The following is an 18,603-nucleotide window of genomic DNA, read 5'->3' on the forward strand; positions in this document are numbered from 1 at the left end:
GGTGCCTTGCTCTCCTCTACAGTTGACCATATCTTACAGTCTTCATCTAAGTTTTGTACAGTCACAAAATACTTGATTATTGGTGTGATTGTTGCCTGCTAAACCCACCTTGTGCCAGCCACAGAAGAACATGCAATTGCTAGAAAAGTTTGTCAACCCTTTGCAATTACCTTTTCTTAATTACTCATAAGATTTTGTCTGATCTTCATCTAAGACAATAATAGAAAAACGCAATCTACCTAAACCAATAGCACCCAAACAATTGTACCTTGCATGTCTTTATTGAAGACATGTTTAATCATTCACAGTCCAGGCTGGAAAAACTATGCAAACCCTTGTATTTAATAACTGGAAGAACCTCCTTTAGTAGCAATAACCCTCCACCAAGTATTTCCTGTAGCTGATGATCAGATTTGTTCAACAGTGCAGAAGAATTTTAGAGCATTCCTCCATACAAAACTGTTTAAGTTCATCAATATTTCTGGGATATCTTGCATGAACAGCCCTTTTCAGGTCATGCACAGCGTCTCAATTGGGTTAAGGTCAGGACTCTGTCTTGGCCATTCCAAAACACAAATTTTTTTTTCTTTTTAAACCATTCTATTCTTCATTTACTTGTGTGTTTCAGATCATTGTTTTGTTGAATCATCTAACTTCTATTTAGCTTCAGGTGATGGACTGCTACCCTGACATTCTCCTGTAAACCGTCTTGATACAATTCTGAATTCATTGTTCCCTCAATGATTGCAAGCTGTCCACGCCGAGGCAGCAAAGCAGCCCCAAACCATGATGCTTCACAGATGGAATGAGGTTTTGATTTGGTGTACAGTGCCCTTTTTCTTCCAAGCATAGTAATGTGCATTTCTGCCCAAAAGTTCAACTTCTGTCTCATCTAGAACCAACATTTATTCTGTCCCAGAAGCGATGTGGAACATCCTGGTGATTTTTCACAAACTTGAGACATGCAGCAATGTTTTTTTGGAGAGCAGTGGTTTCCTTTGTGGTGTCCTTCCATTAACACCATTCTTATTCAGTGTTTTCCTTATAGTGGACACATAAACAGAGACTTTAGCAAGTTCTAGAGATTTCTGCAGGTCTTTTGCTGTTACCTTTGGGTTCTTTTTCACCACGTTCTGCATTGCATGTTGTGCTTTTGGTGTGATCTCTGCAGAATGCCCACTTCTGGGGAGAGTAGCTGAGCTCCCTCCATTTGTAGACAGTTTCTCTTACCATGGACTGATGAACACTCAGGTCTTTAGAAATGCTTTTGTAGTCTTTTCCAGCTTCATGTATCTCTACAATTCTTCTTCTAAGGTCATCTGAAAGTGGTGCACATAAACAGATCTTTCTTGAGAAGAGCAGGCTCTGTCAGCAACCTGACTTTATGTGCCTTTTTTATAGGGCAGGGCAGCTTGACAGCCCACACCTGCAATCTCATCTTATTGATTGGAACACCTGACTCCAAATAGCTTATGTAGAAGGCTTTACGACAGAGGTTCACATACTTTTTTGAACCTGGACTGATTGTTTAAATGGTGTACTCAGTATTGTTGAGTAGTACAATTGTGTGTTATTTGTTCAGGCAGATTGTGCTCGTCTATTATTGGTGACTTAGATGAAGATCAGACTGCATTTTATAAGTAATCAATACAGAAAACCTGGTGATTGCAAAGGGTTCACAAGCTCTTTGCAACTGTCTGTAGTGCCTTGGATAAGATTTCTGCTGCTATGCTATAAGGTATTTTTATTTTAGTGTTCTGCAAAAGCAGTGTGGCCTGTTTGTAAGAGTGTTTTGGCTTTGGCTAATGATAAGGCACCATGTTGTCCAATTTAGGAATGTTTTGTCAGCCAACCGGGATTGTCTTGGCACGTGTTGTAACTTTTTGCCTGGTTGTACTTGAAGGAGCTGTGGGTGGGATTAGCTTTCTGAAGGACAGCAAACTGATTTGGGGTCTTTTGGTGGGAGCAGGGAAAAGAGAAGATGCACATGGAATGCTGCCTGAAAGAGAGACCATGTTTAAAAACATGTTTTGTGCAGAAGAATTTTGCAAGGAGGAAATGTCACTCGAACATGCAGCCAGTTAGAATGCATCTGTAGAAATTTATGAGTGTCTTTGGTGACGTAACAAATTTCCTTAAGCTCCTAATGAAATGTAGCTGCTGTTGTGCCTTCTTTGTAACTGCATCAATATGTTGAGCTCAGGATAGATCAGCAGAGATGTTGACACCCAGAAACTTGAAATTGATCTCCTTTTCCATTTCTGACCTCTCCAAGGACTGGTTTGTGTTCCCTTTCTGAAGTCCACAATCAGCTGTTTGGTCTTAATACACTGACTGTAAGGTTGTTGCTGCGACATCACTCAACTAGCTGATTTACCTTGCTCCTGTGCGCCCTTTTGTCACCAGTACTAGATTAGAAATGGATTTGGTCCAGAATTCATACTATTCTTCTTACTAATAAGATTTTGATCATTAGTGCAAATTTTGCTGGCTGTACCATGTACTTGTGTTAGTGGAGCTTTGTATTCAGTATTTACAATGGAGAATCGGCACAGAGAACATTTATACATGATGTAGGTTTTGACAACCCTTTTAAAAGGTGTTAAACCATGTCAGTTGATGAGGGAGTGGGATTCTGTGTGAACAAAATTGCTTTGTATTTCTGATTTTTCTTTGTGTAATTTATTTTTATTGAATTTCATCATCAAACATTTCCATAAGATGTATTTCACATACTGTACATATATATCTCATATAATCATATTTGTCACAAATCTCCACATAATATTTATCTGAGGTATACACTTACAGAAAGGAGAGGAAAGAGAACAATCGAAAGAAGAAAACTATGTACAGAGTAGGGAGTGATCTTTTTTTTACAACATATTCATTGACTTGTGAGAATAAAATCAGGCCTATGAGGTGTTATGTAGTTAAACCATTTTTCCCAGTATGAATAAAATTGTTCCAACTTATGATTAACAGATGCTGTTATCTTCACCATTTTGTAAATGTCCATTGTAATTTCTATCCATACATTTAAAGTTGGGCCCTCTTGTGATAACCATTTCCTAGTAAGGATCTTTTTACCAGCCACCAGCAGTACATTCATTAAATATCTATCTCTTTTCAACCATTCTTGAGGTATATACCCAAAATATATGGTCTTACTCTCTAAGGGTATTTCACATTTAAAGGTGTCTTGTAGGGCATTATGTATCCCACTCCAATAGTCTTTGATAATGGGGCATTCCCAGAAAATATGATAATGGTTTGCATTTTGATTTCCACAATTTCTCCAGCAAACGGGGGTTACTATCATAATGGGATTTCTGAGAGGGTGTAATAAAATATCTTATCAAGTTTTTCCACTCGAACTCCCTCCATTTCTCTGAACTGGTGCACTTCCATTGATACCTCCATATTATTGTCCAGTCTTCCTCAGATATTATTATCTCTCCTTCGCTCTCCCATTTTGTTTTGATGTATGAAGTTGAATATGTTTTAAGATTTGACAAACCCTTATACATGCTGAAATGATTCTACTACTGTTGTCTGAATTATATGCTTTTCTAAATAGCTCTATCAGACATGTGCTTGCCTTGGTTACATTTTTAACCGTCCTATTAATATGCTGTCGCATCTGTAAATACCGGTAAAAGTCTTGTTTTTCTAATAAGTGTTTCTCTTTGAGCATTTCAAAACTGAACAGTGTTCCTCCTTTCATCATATTGCAAATAGCTGTTATTTCTTTAGCTGTCCAGTCCTTAAATCTAGCATCCAGTTTATTCAGTGTAAGATCCAAGTCATATGCACACCATTTAAGAATTGTAATGTGTCTCTCTAGTTTATATTCTTTTATAATAGTTTTCCATATTTTAAGAGTCCATTTCACCCATGGGTTATCAATAGTATTTAAATTGCCTGTATGGGTATGGCAGACATCCCACCCTGCAAAAACTCATTTCAGGGAGGTAGCACCATCAATTTGCGGGAGACTTCCGGGAGAGGTGGGATGTCTGTAATAGAGTATCTCCTTAGCAGCTGGCCAGCTAGTTTAAATAACGTTAGCTATTCTAATGAATGAATAACATCTGTTAAACTCACCTCAACATGTCTTTTACAGTCTTAACCCACCATGGGCAATGGAAAAGTCACTGTTGCAAACAGAGTAGCAAGCAACACTGTCATTATTTTTGACCCCTATTAGGCAGGGGTACACTTTAGTCTGGGGTGACGTACGTTTTATATTTTCTTTTTTCTGGAACACTCCGCCATGGTGCTCGCTCTCTCTCTCGAGACTCCCAGAACTTCCAGGAGAGGTGGGATGTCTGGGATGGAAAGTATCCTCTCCTCAATGTTTTTCCATTGAGCATCATATAATGGGTTGCACCAGCACTTCACAGCTCTCAACTGTGCTGCAAAATAATAATCTCTAAGAGAAGGTAGGCCCCATCCCCCCCTTTTCCTTGGCTAATTGCAAAGTTTTGAGATGAACCCTAGGCCTTTTACCTTGCCATTTAAGGCATCCGTTAGTCTTGCGAGACCATGGATCTGCGCCTGGAAAGTCTTCACTCTCCAGGGTGCAGGCCTGGGCAAGGTTGTATGGAAGACCAGCTGCAAGTTTCCCCTCTACACGACACCAATGTTGTCCAAGGGAAGGGCATTGGAACCCATACAGCCTGGTACCAGTGTCGCAGAGCAATGTGTGATTAAGTGCCTTGCTGAAGGACACAACACATGTTGCTTCAGCTGGGGCTTGAACTCACGACCTTCAGGTTGCTAGTCTTAACCACTTGGCCACAAGTGCCCATCTTGCCATATATATCTTGATAGCATCTTGTTCCATTCATTGAATTGATTTTAGTTAATCTCTATTGGTAGGGTCTGAAAGAGATATAGTCGTCTGGGCAGTATATTCATTTTAATAGATTCAATCCTTGAACTGAGATCAAGAAAAGGAATTAGGTTCCACCTTGTTATATCTTCCTTAATTTTTTTTATATATAGGCTGATAATTGCATTCTGATAATTTTGCCAAATCTTTTGGCATAATGATGCCCAAATATTTGACAGACTCTTTGCCATGCCCAAGGATATCTACTTTCAATTTCTCTTGGTGGGCTATAATTATATGAAAGTAATTGGGTTTTATCAGTGTTGATCTTGTATCCTGATAATTGGCCACGTTGTTCAAAGGATTGCATCAATTTAGGTAAAGAGTATGTTGGTTGCCCTAAGTAGAGCAAAATATCATCCACGTAACAGGCCAATTTATGCTCTGTCCCTTTAATAGTAATTCCTCTGATATCTTCATTTTTTCTGATGTATTGAGCTAGTGGTTCCAGATACAATGTGAAGAGTAGCGGTGACCATGCACAACCCTGTCTCATGCCCCTTTCTAGGGTAAAACTATTAGATAAATATCCATTGATTTTAATTTAGTAGTAGGATTGCCATATAGTGCCTGTATAGTTTTAATAATTGTCATGTAGACCATACCTATGTAAAACTCTGTAAAGAAAATTCCAATTAACCGAAACAAATGCCTTTTCAGCGTAAACGCTTATCACTATTGCTTCAATTTCATTTTTTTGTATATGATCCATAATGTGAATTATGGATTCCTATATTGTCTTGTGTTTGGTGTTGTTGTATAAAACCTGTCTGATCATTATGAATTAGTGTGGGTAGAAACTCTTCTAATCGTTTGGCCATGATGGAGGTAAATGTTCTATAATCCACATTGGTCTAAATGACTCACATTCCATTTTAACCTTGCCTTCTTTCGGTATAACTGAGATTATCACCTCCTTCCAGCTGGGTGGCATTTGTGCCTTTCTTAGAGCCCAGTTCAGTGTCAGGAGTAAAACAGAAATTAACTCATTTCTAAACTCCTTATACCACTCTGCCGTATATCCATCTGATCCTGGTGACTTGCTTAATTTAAGCTTACTAGTTGCAGTTTTTAGTTCAGCTTCAATTATGTCAGCAGTCATCGTTCTATTTTGTTCTTTGCTTAAAGTGGGTAACTCTAAAGAATTCAGGAAGGTGTCAATCCGGGTTATGCTTCCCCCGAAACTTTGGAATATAGAGTTTTGTAAAACATTTCAAAAGCTTCTTGAATTTCACTTAGCTTATTTTTTTTTTTATCACTTTTGTTCTTAGATCCCTAATTCTATGAATTGTATTTTCTGCTATCTTTTTTTTCAGTTTCCACGCCAGTATTTTCACAGATTTAGATCCACTTTCATAGTGTCTCTGTTTCAGGAACATTAATTTTTTTATAATTTCTTGTGTAGTCAAACTATTAATTTCATTCCTAATTTTTAAAATTTCCTCTAGTGTATCCCGCGCCAAACACAATGTTTTTTTTTCCTGGTTCCTTCAGCTTATTTTGTAATTCCTCTAATGTTTTATTCCTTATTTTCCCTCTTAAGACAGCCTTCATAGTATCCCATAGAATGGGAGGTGAAACCTCTCCATTATCATTGAATTCTAAGTAAAGACCAATTCCTTTTTTAACTTTTTCCTTAAAATAGGGATCATTGAGTAGACTTGAATTTAGTTTCCAAATAGTATTCTTTGGTTGTAGGTCAAAATCAACAGATAAATATATAGGTGCATGGTCACTTACATCTATTGTCCCAATTCCACAGGTGATTATTTTGTCTTTACCTTTTCCAAATGTTATGAAATAGTCTATTCTTGTATATACAGAATGGGGGGGGGGGTAGAATAATGAGTGTAATCCCTTCTGTCGGGAAAAAGGTCCCTCCATATATCAATTGGACCAACATCCTCAAAAATAGTGTTAACTTTCTTATGTAAGGACTTTGTTTCATAAGCTTTTCTATTGGAAGAGTCTACCTTTGGTTGTAATTGTAAATTTAAGTCTTCCCCCACATATCAAGAGACCCTCTGTTTCCATTACCATAATATTAGTAATTTTCTGGAAGAAACTAATATCACTTCCTGGGGGTGCGTATATATTCAATAAAGTAACTGGATTTCCGTCTATGTTCCCCCTTACCAGAATATATCTGCCCTCCTTATCTCCCATTTCGAATACGTTTTCAAAATTTAGCTTGCTTGAGATGAGGATAGCAACTCCTCTTCTATGTCCTAATTTATAAAAACAAATTACTGAAGCCCATTCTCTTTAATTTTCCATGCTCATTATCACTTAAGTGAGTTTCCTGTAAATATACTACATGGGTTTGTTCTTTTTTCATTTTTGATAGAATTTTACTGCACTTGACTGGATTCAACATCCCATTGACCTTAAAAGAGATGCATTTTACTTTGTCCTTAGTCATGTGTATTTATCTGTTAGTATATCATTGAAATTTGCAGAATAAAACTTAATTGATCTACTCCCTGAACAAATAAGAGCCAAGAAAAGGGAATAATAAAAAAGGTAACGAAGGTGTGTTTCCAAGGCTGGAGTCTCTAGATGACCCTGGGTTGAGCTAGAAGAAACGTCTAGCCGTGGGGGGATAGCTCCTCCTACCTGTGAGCTGAGGGCCCCCGCTGCAGTACCTATACAGGTTTCCCCCGCCATCCGAAGGTAGAGCGTTCCTATGAAACGGTTCGTAAGCCGAAATGTCGTAAAGCGAAGAAGCAATTACCATTTATTTATATGGGAAAATTTTGTGAGTGTTCGCAGACCCAAAAATAACCTACCAAATCATGCCAAATAACACATAAAACCTAAAATAACAGTAACATATCGTAAAAACAGGAATGATATGATAAATACACAGCCTATATAAAGTAGAAATACTTTTCCACAATCATTACTGAACTGTTCTCCGGAGCGAAAATCTCACGCAAGCGTCATCGGCAGAAAATCTCACGCAAGTGCTCTCCAGTAACCTTTAAGCTATGAAGCTGCCAAATCATACCAAATAACATGTAAAAATACTCAGCTGATATAAAGTAGAATTAATGTATGTACAGTGTAGTATCACTTACGGGAATCAGGACAGCGCCGAGCACACTGATGATGGTGTGTTAGGATGAGTCGTCGGAGTCTGGGTGGTGCAGTGGCTCCCCACCCGCCAGGCCGCTGAGCGATACATTGCCGCGAAGAACGCAGGGGTCCAGCGGTAACCGGGAGGTACACAGCACATCTTTAAGAAAAAAGCCGAAACAAACATGCTAATTAATTAGATGCCGCCCATAATTGTCGGCCCAGATCAGTGCCGATTTCCGATTGCGTCGTCTCTGATCTGGGCTGACAATTGCGTGTCAGCGGCACCTAATTGATTAGAATGTTTATTTCGGCTTTATTCTTAAAGATGTGTTGTGTGCCTCCCGGCTCCCTTTGCATTCTCCGCGAATCGGTATCTGTCCATGGCCTGGGGGTTGGGGTGGTGGGACACTGGGGTGTCATCTCGTTGCCTGTTTCCATTAGAGCAGGCAGCTCATCTTCTCCTATGACTGCCCGCCTCGATGTCGAAGGTCGAGATTCATTGTCTGCTGTGGCTGTTGTGGAAGGCTTCCTTGACTGCTGAGCCTCGCGTATTTTTCTATCACACAGTTCTTTAATAAGGACTCAAACCATCCTGCAAATATCCCCTAAACCGACGTACCCTTTCAAAATTAAAGCCGTACTTTATCATTACTCATTTGGCTTCGATTGTTATCCTTTTTTCTTCCAATTGCATCTGCTCTTCATCTGTCAGTTCTTGGTGATGGGATGCCAAAACCTCTTCAACATCATCTTCGTCAGCTTCCACAAGCCAAACTCACTTTGTCCTTACTTCGTTCACCACGATCAAAACGCTTAATTATGTCTAGTTTTACCGTAAGTGTAACACCCTTACGAGCTCTTTCAGGCTTTTCCGATACCATAGAACTCATCTTGCAGACGGCTGCTCACAGGCTTGTGTTTAAGCAATGCCGGCGAGAATCCGGGGGAGAGCGGTTGCTCGGGGCGCTGCCTTTTATCGCGTGCTGATTTTTTATCACGCGCTGAATTTTTTTTCTTAACAGTGAAACCACCTTCTGAAAGTGAAAATAGGGTACTAATGTAGGTCTTTCGTAACAGTGAGGTTTCGTAAAGTGAACGTTCGAAAAGCGAGGGACACCTGTAAAAGTAAGTAAAAAAAAATCTATGTCCATTACACAATGATTTCCCTGTGTATTCTTCCCATGTATATATTCTCATTTAGGTGGGGAAAAAGGGGTGAATGAATGAATTTAAAAAAAAACTGAGTAATATACAATCCACATTATAATACGTATTTCTCGAGATAGGTATATCACCATTTATTTTTGCTTCCGTTTAGTTTATCAGCACGTTTAAAGTTAGCCAAACCTTATGACTCTTCTGGAGGAGGTGAGGGCTGTCCTCGGAGAACTCACGGTCTTTTCCTAATATCCTTCTTTCGTCCTCCTCCCATCCCCTGCTTTCTCGGTTCTCTTACTATTTCCCAAGCAGATCGGGATAACTGCTCAGCCAGACTTTCCCTTAGATTGACCACGCTAACGGGCAGCCCTCTGTTCTTCATGTCTGTAGTTGCCTCTTCCACCGCCTGATATGCAGGTGTCTCCCGTTTTTGGAACGTTCACGTTACGAAACCTCACTGTTACGAAAGACCTACATTAGTACCCTGTTTTTGCTTTCAGAAGGTGTTTTCACTGTTACGAAGAAAGGCGGCGTGTGATAAAAGGCAGCTGCTCTTCCCCCGGATTCGGAACGGCATGTCCCTCATCCTGCACGCATGCTGAGCTCGTTGACTTCATTAACTTTGCCTCCAACTTTCACCCTGCCCTCAAGTTTACCTGGTCCATTTCCGACACCTCCCTCCCCTTTCTAGATCTTTCTGTCTCTGTCTCTGGAGACAGCTTATCCACTGATGTCTACTATAAGCCTACTGACTCTCACAGCTATCTGGACTATTCCTCTTCTCACCCTGTCTCTTGAAAAAATGCCATCCCCTTCTCGCAATTCCTCCGTCTCCGCCGCATCTGCTCTCAAGATGAGGCTTTTCATTCCAGGACGAGGGAGATGTCCTTTTTTAAAGAAAGGGGCTTCCCTTCCTCCACCATCAACTCTGCTCTCAAATGCATCTCCCCCATTTCACGCACATCTGCTGTCACTCCATCCTCCCGCCACCCCTCTAGGTATAGGGTTCCCCTGGTCCTCACCTACCACCTCACCAGCCTCCCAGTGGCCACACATTTTAATTCCACATCCCATTCCCATTCTGACATGTCTATCCACGGCCTCCTCTACTGTAAAGGTGAAGATGCACTCAGGTTGGAGGAACAACACCTTATATTCCGTCCGGGTAGCCTCCGACCTGAGGGCGTGAACATTGACTTCCCTGGCTTCCGCTAATGCCCCACCTCCCCCCCCCCCCCGGTACCCCATCGGTTAATTATTTTTATACACACATTCTTTCTCTCACTCTCCTTTTTCTCCCTCTGTCCCTCTGATTATACCCCTTGCCCATCCTCTGCGTTCGCCCCCCCCCTGTCTTTCTCCCCGGGTCTCCTGTCCCATAATCCCCTCATATCCCCTTTGCCAATCACCTGTCCAGCTCTTGGCTCCATCCCTCCCCCTCCTGTCTTCTCCTATCATTTTGGATCTCCCCCTCCCCCTCCAACTTTCAAATCTCTTACTAACTCTTCCTTCAGTTAGTCCTGACAAACGGTCTCGGCATGAAACGTCGACTGTACCTCTTCCTAGAGATGCTGCCTGGCCTGCTGTGTTCACCAGCAACTTTGATGTGTGAGGCTTGTTTAGATGTTCCTTTATGTAGGAAGGAGGCATTAGATTGATCTTAGGGCAAGTTAAAAGGTTGGCGCAATATTATAGGCAATAGTGGTATGATGTTCTATGTTCTGTTAACTTTGCAATTAGCGAGTAAATTACTTACCTTTGCCATTGGGATCACTATGTCTGCTCTCTACTTTCCAAAACTACATTTGGACATGCCCCCCCGCCCCCGAACTTTCATTCAGACAATGCCAGTAATTTCATTCCCATTTCCACACCTCTCCTCCTTCCAATGATGACTCTGATTTCTCCCTGACAATTTCAACAAAGCCAGTGAGATCCCTCCCATATCGACAGTCCTGTTCTCTCCCATGTCTTCCTTTTTTCCCCTTTCCTTTTTCCTCCTTTTTTTAATGCACTTCCCTGAAATCAAGAGTAATTTGCTTCCACTCCTGCTGTATGGGAACCATGGACTTTTCCAACAGATCAGAGTTGTAGGGCACTAGATCTCAGAAACAGGCCCTATGGCGCATCTAATTTGTACTGAACTGTTATTCTGCCTGGCCCCATCATTCTGTCCCTAAACCATGCTTTCCATATTCCTCCCATCCATGTACTTATCCAAAGCTACTTCAATGTTGAATTTGAACCCTCATTCACTACTTCCACTGGCAGTTTATACCACATTCCCACCACCCTCTTGAGTGAAGAAGTTCCCCCTTGTGTCTCTCTTTTACATCTTAAACATTTTACGTTTAATTCTAATTCTAGTCTCTCTCACCCTCTGGAAAAACCCCGGTTGTATTTGCCCTATCTCTACCCCTTATAATTTTGTGTACGTCTATCAGATCGCTCCTCATTTTTTTAATATAATTTTTATTGAGTTTTCAAACTTGATTACATGAAATACTAATATCTATCCTCCCTCCTCCCCTTAACCCTTCCCCCCGATATACACTCCTATCTGAAAGAAAGAAAAGAAAAGGAAAAAAATAAGAAAGAAAGACGATCTGCCTAGATATTGGAAGGTCTCCACATGCTTCATGGGATTCAAAATAAATTTAATATATTTATTTGCTACTTTCCCCAAAGGACCAACATCTTTATCATCGGAATACCTAGATATGCCAACCCATCTTTTGTAAATAAGGGTGCCAAATATTCAAAAATGTATCATATTTATCTCTTAAATTATAAGTAATTTTTTCAAGTGGAATACAGCTAAAAATTTCATTATTCCAATGATCCATACTTAAATACAAATCCGATTTCCAAGGAGAAATTTTGAGAGTGCAGAATTTGTATGTTCCTGTCAGGATTAAAGGCAAAGTGAATAGGAATAAGTAACCTTGGTTCTCAAGGGATATTGCAACTCTGATAAAGAAGAAGAGGGAGTTGTATGACATGTATAGGAAGCAGGGAATAAATAAGGTGCTTGAGGAGTATAAGAAGTGCAAGAAAATACTTAAGAAAGAAGTCAGGAGGGCTAAAAGAGGACATGAGGTTGCCTTGGCAGTCAAAGTGAAGGATAATCCAAAGAGCTTTTACAGGTATATTAAGAGCAAAAGGATTGTAAGGGATAAAATTGGTCCTCTTGAAGATCAGAGTGGTCGGCTATGTGCGGAACCAAAGGAAATGGGGGAGATCTTAAATAGGTTTTTTGCGTCTGTATTTACTAAGGAAACTGGCATGAAGTCTATGGAATTAAGGGAAACAAGTAGTGAGATCATGGAAACTGTACAGATCGAAAAGGAGGAGGTCCTTGTTGTCTTGAGGAAAATTAAAGTGCATAAATCCCCGGGACCTGACAGGGTGTTCCCTCGGACCTTGAAGGAGACTCGTGTTGAAATTGCAGGGGCCCTGGCAGAAATATTTAAAATGTCGCTGTCTACAGGTGAGGTGCCGGAGGATTGGAGAGTGGCTCATGTTGTTCCGTTGTTTAAAAAAGGGTCGAAAAGTAATCCGGGAAATTACAGGCCAGTAAGTTTAATGTCGGTAGTAGGCAAGTTATTGGAGGGAGTACTAAGAGACAGAATCTACAAGCATTTGGATAGACAGGGACTTATTAGGGAGAGTCAACATGGTTTTGTGCGTGGTAGGTCATGTTTGACCAATCTATTGGAGTTTTTCGAGGAGGTTACCAGGAAAGTGGATGAAGGGAAGGCAGTGGATATTGTCTACGTGGACTTCAGTAAGGCCTTTGACAAGGTCCCGCATGGGAGGTTAGTTAGGAAAATTCAGTCGCTCAGTATACATGGAGAGGTGGTAAATTGGATTAGACATTGGCACAATGGAAGAAGCCAAAGGGTGGTAGTAGAGAATTGCTTCTCGGAGTGGAGGCCTGTGACTAATGGTGTGCCACAGGGATCAGTGCTGGGTCCATTGTTATTTGTCATCTATATCAATGATCTGGATGATAATGTGGTAAATTGGATCAGCATATTTGCTGATGATACAAAGATTGGAGGTGTAGTAGACAGTGAGGAAGGTTTTCAGAGCCTCCAGAGGGACTTGGACCAGCTGGAAAAATGGGCTGAAAAATGGCAGATGGAGTTTAATACAGACAAGTGTGAGGTATTGCACGTTGGAAGGACAAACCAAGTTAGAACATACAGGGTTAATGGTCAGGCACTGAGGAGTGCAGTAGAACAGAGGGATCTGGGAATACAGATACAAAATTCCCTAAAAGTGGCGTCACAGGTAGATAGGGTCATAAAGAGAGCTTTTGGTACATTGGCCTTTAATTAATCAAAGTATTGAGTATAAGAGCTGGAATGTTATGATGAGGTTGTATAAGGCATTGGTGAGGCTGAATCTGGAGTATTGTGTTCAGTTTTGGTCACCAAATTACAGGAAGGATATAAATAAGGTTTAAAGAGTGCAGAGAAGGTTTACAAGGATGTTGCCGGGACTTGAGAAACTTAGTTACAGAGAAAGGTTGAATAGGTTAGGACTTTATCCCCTGGAGCATAGAAGAATGAGGGGAGATTTGATAGAGGTATATAAAATTATGATGGGTATAGATAGAGTGAATGCAAGCAGGCTTTTTCCACTGAGGCAAGGGGAGAAAAAAATCCAGAGGACATGAGTTAAGGGTGAGGGGGGGAAAGTTTAAAGGGAACATTAGGGGGGGCTTCTTCACACAGAGAGTGGTGGGAGTATGGAATGAGCTGCCAGACGAGGTGGTAAATGTGGGTGAACGCAGCAGGCCAAGCAGCATCTATAGGAAGAGGCGCAGTCGACGTTTCAGGCCGAGACCCTTCGTCAGGACTAACTGAAGGAAGAGTGAGTAAGGCTTTGCTTTCAAATCCCTTACTCACTCTTCCTTCAGTTAGTCCTGACGAAGGGTCTCGGCCTGAAACGTCGACTGCGCCTCTTCCTATAGATGCTGCTTGGCCTGCTGCGTTCACCAGCAACTTTGATGTGTGTTGCTTGAATTTCCAGCATCTGCAGAATTCCTGTTGTTTGGTAAATGTGGGTTCTTTTTTAACATTTAAGAATAAATTGGACATGGGTGGGAGGTGTATGGAGGGATATCGTCCGTGTGCAGGTCAGTGGGACTAGGCTGAAAATGGTTCGGCACAGCCAAGAAGGGCCAAAAGGCCTGTTTCTGTGCTGTAGTTTCTATGGTTTCTAACTGCTATAGCCTTCTTGGCTACTGCTAATGCGATTTTTATAAATTCTTTCTGGTATTTATTCAATTTAATTTCGGTTTTATCCTTTCAATGTCACCTAATAGAAATAATATAGGGTTATGTGGAAGTTGAGTTCCAATAACTTGTTCCAATAAAACTCGGAACAAGATCAAGTAGAATGTAAAGAAGTACCAATTTCTTGATTACACCGAAAACATTGATCAGATCAGTTTGAATTTAATCTGTTTATTTTTTGCGGTGTAATATATAATTGGTGTAAAATATATTGTACTAATCTGAGTCGCACATTTATTGTATTTGTCATACTGTCAAGACATAGTCTTGACCAATCTGTTTCATCAATATTAATACTCAAATCCATTTCCCATTTTTGTCTTGACTTGTGAATTCCTTGTTCAAGTGTTTTTGTACCAGATTATACATAGAAGAAATTAATTTTTTAAATTTTCCTTTTTGAATTAAAATTTCAATTTCATTAGGTTTCGGCAAAAACATTGTCTGACCCAGTTTGTCTCTTAAATAAGCCTTTAATTGAAGGTACCAAAAAAAGTGTTATTTGATATTTTATATTTACAGGTGTCCCCCGCTTTTGGAACGTTCGCTTTACGAAACCTTACTGTTACGAAAGACCAACATTAGTACCTTATTTTCGCTTTCAGAAGGTGTTTTCACTGTTAGGAGAAAAAAATTCAGCGCGCGATAAAAGACCGCGTGCCCCGAGCAGCCGCTCTCCCCCGGATTCGGAACTGCATTGCTTAAACACGTTGCATTGAGCAGCCGTTAGCAAGATGAGTTCTATGGTATCGGAAAAGCCTGAAAGAGCTCGTAAGGGTGTTACACTTATGGTAAAACTAGACATAATTAAGCGTTTTGATCGTGGTGAACGAAGTAAGGACAAAGTGAGTTTGGCTTGTGGAAGCTGACGAAGATGATGTTGAAGAGGTTTTGGCATCCCATCACCAAGAACTGACAGATGAAGAGCTGATGCAATTGGAAGAAAAAAGGATAAAAATCGAAACTGAATGAGTAATGGTAAAGTACGCCTTTAATTTTGAAAGGGTACGTCGGTTAAGGAGATAATTGCAGGATGGTTTGAGTCCTTATTAAAGAACTGTGTGATAGAAAAATGCGCGAGGCTCAGCAGTCAAGCAAGCCTTCCTCATCAGCCACAGCAGACGACGAATCTCGACCTTCGATATCGAGGCGGGCAGAGATAGGAGAAGATGAGCTTCCTGCTCTAATGGAAACAGACGACGAGATGACACCCCAGTGTCCCACCACCCCAACCCCCAGGCCATAGACAGATACTGTACCGATTCGCAGAGAATGCAGCAGTAGCCGGGAGGCACACAACACATCTTTAAGAAAAAAGCCAAAATAAACATGCTAATTAATTAGGTGCCACCAACACGCAATTGTTGGCCCAGATCAGAGACGACGCAATCAGAAATCGGCACTGATCTGCGCCGACAATTACGTGTCGGGCGGCACCTAATTAATTAGCTTGTTTATTTTGGCTTTTTTCTTAAAGATGTGCTGTGTACCTCCCGGTTACTGCTGCATTCCTGCGTGCTTCGTGGCAATGTATCACTCGGTGGCCTGGAGGGTGGGAGCCACTGCACCACCCAACCTGCGACAACTCAGTCTAACACACCATTATCTGTGTGCTCGGCGCTGTCCTGATTCCGGTAAGTGATACTACACTGTACATACATTATTTCTGCTTTATATCAGCTGTGTATTTTTACATGTTATTTGGTATGATTTGGCAGCTTCATAGCTTAAAGGTTACTGGGGAGAGTGTTCTTGCCAACAGCGCTTACGTGAGATTTTCTGCCGACAGCGCTTGCATGAGATTTTTGCTCCGGAGAACAGTTCAGTAATGATTGTGGAAAAGTATTTCTACTTTATTTAGGCTGTGTATTTATCATATCATTCCTGCTTTTACTGTATGTTACAGTTATTTTAGATTTTATGTGTTATTTGGCTTGATTTGGTAGGTTATTTTTGGGTCTGCGAACACTCTCACAATTTTCCCATATAAATAAATGGTAATTGCTTCTTCGCTTTACGACATTTCGGCTTACGAACTGTTTCATAGGAACGCTCTACCTTCGATTGGCGGGGGAAACCTGTATTCTTTAATTGTTCAAATGCCATCAGTATACCTCCTTCATAGCAGTCTCCTATACATCTAATCCCTTTTTGGTACCAATTATATAAAAGTTGATTATCCATTGTAAAAGGAATAAGTCTGTTTTGGATCAAAGGTCTCCTTGCTAATAAAGATTTCATTATTTCATCATCAACATTTATCTTATTCCATCGATCTATCAAATGTTTTAATATAGGAGATTCTTTCTTTTCCCGTAGCCATTTAGATTCCCATTTATATATAAAATCTTTGGGTATATTTTCTCCTATCTTATCTAATTCTATTCTAATCCATCATAATCCATTTCGTTTGTCAAAGAAAGATGCAATACATCTAAGTTGATTTGCTTTATAATAATTCTTAAAATTTGGAAGTTGTAACCCTCCTAACTCAAATTTCCATGTCAATTTTTCCAATGATATTCTTGACATCTTACCTTTCCAAAGAAATTTCCTCACACATTTATGTAACTCTTGAAAAGATTTCTGTGGCAGTTGTATTGGTAGTGTTTGGAATAAATACTGCAATCTAGGAAATATATTCATTTTTACAGCATTGAGTCTACGCACTAATGTTATTGATAATATCATCCATTTGTCAAGATCTTCCTGAATTTTTTTTCAATAGTGGTAAATAATTAAATTTATATAAATTCTTTATATCATTATCAAGTCTTATACCTAAATACTTTATACCATTTATCGACCATCTAAATTGGGTTGCTAATCTACATTGACTACAGTCTCCTTTAGTAAGAGGTAAAATTTCACTTTTATCCCAATTTATTTTATACCCTGGTATTTCCCATATCCTTCCAATCTAGAAGATAGTTTATGTAACGAATGCAGTAGTTTTGTTAAATAAATCAAAACATCAGCAGCAAATAAATTAATCTTATATTCCTCCTGATTAACTCTAAAACCCTTAATATCTGAATCAATTCTAATTAGTTCTGCTAATGGTTCTATCGCCAATACAAATAAAGCAGGTGATAATGGACAACCTTGTCTAGTTGACCTTTTTAACTGGAATGGTGTTGAAATTTGACCATTTGTCACTACTTTAGCGTTAGGATTAGTGTTTAAGGTTTTAATCCAGTTTATAAAAGGTACTCCTAACTCATATTTTTTTAATACTTTAAATAAAAAATCCCATTCCAATCTATCAAATGCTTGTTCTGCATCCAAGGCTACTACCATACTCGTTTCCTCCCCTTTTTGGGCCAGATGAATTATACTAAGTACCGAGTTACATTATCTGCCAATTGTCTATTTTTAATAAATCCTGTTTGATCCATATGTATTAATTTTGGTAAATATTTAGATAATCTACTAGATAAAATTTTTGCTATTATATGTGTTTTATTATTTTATTTTATGTGTTCAACAAAGAAATAGGCCTATATGATGCTGGTTTTAAAGGATCTCTATCTTTTTTTGGCAATACTATTACAATTGCTGTCGAGAAAGATTCTGGAAGTTTATGTGTTTTTTCCGCTTGACGTATTAACTCTATAAAAGGAGAAATTAATAAATCTTTAAACTTTTTATAAAATTCAGGCGGAAAACCATCCTCTCCTGAAGATTTATTACTTTGAAGTGATCCTGAAGCTTCTTCAACCTCTTTTAATGTAAAAGGCATATCTCATCCCTTCTGTTCTTCCGAATTCAATTTTGGAAGAGTTATTTGTGATAAAGATCTTTCTGTCTCATTAACATTGTTTTGTGATTCCGATTGATATAATTCAGAGTAGAAACTTTTGAAGGTTTGTAAGTAATTTTATTTGCACTTGTTCTAATTGCATTTATCATTCTGGAAGCTTGTTCTGTTTTCAATTGCCAAGCAAGAATTTTGTGTGATCTCTCATCTAACTTGTAATACCTTTGCTTAGTTCTCATGATTGCTTCTTCCGTTGGATATGTCTGAAGCGTATTGTAACTTCTTATTGACAAGTTGTCTTCGTTTTTGTTCTATCATATGTCTTTGTGATTCTTTTTCTAATTCTGTAATCTCTTTTTCCGATTGATCTAGTTCTACCATATATTCCTTCTTAATTTTAG

The 18,603-nt window shown here is 39.6% G+C and overlaps 1 protein-coding gene across 1 annotated transcript in view; it reads left to right on the forward strand.

The window, feature by feature from the left end:
- The window catches only part of ndufb9 (NADH:ubiquinone oxidoreductase subunit B9), a 53,010-nt gene that overhangs the window by 708 nt on the left and 33,699 nt on the right, over positions 1 to 18,603 (forward strand). The gene's annotated exons all lie outside the window — the stretch shown is intronic.

The sequence above is a fragment of the Mobula hypostoma genome, chromosome 9 (assembly GCF_963921235.1).
Source record: "Mobula hypostoma chromosome 9, sMobHyp1.1, whole genome shotgun sequence".
Classification (NCBI taxonomy): Eukaryota; Metazoa; Chordata; class Chondrichthyes; order Myliobatiformes; family Myliobatidae; genus Mobula; species Mobula hypostoma.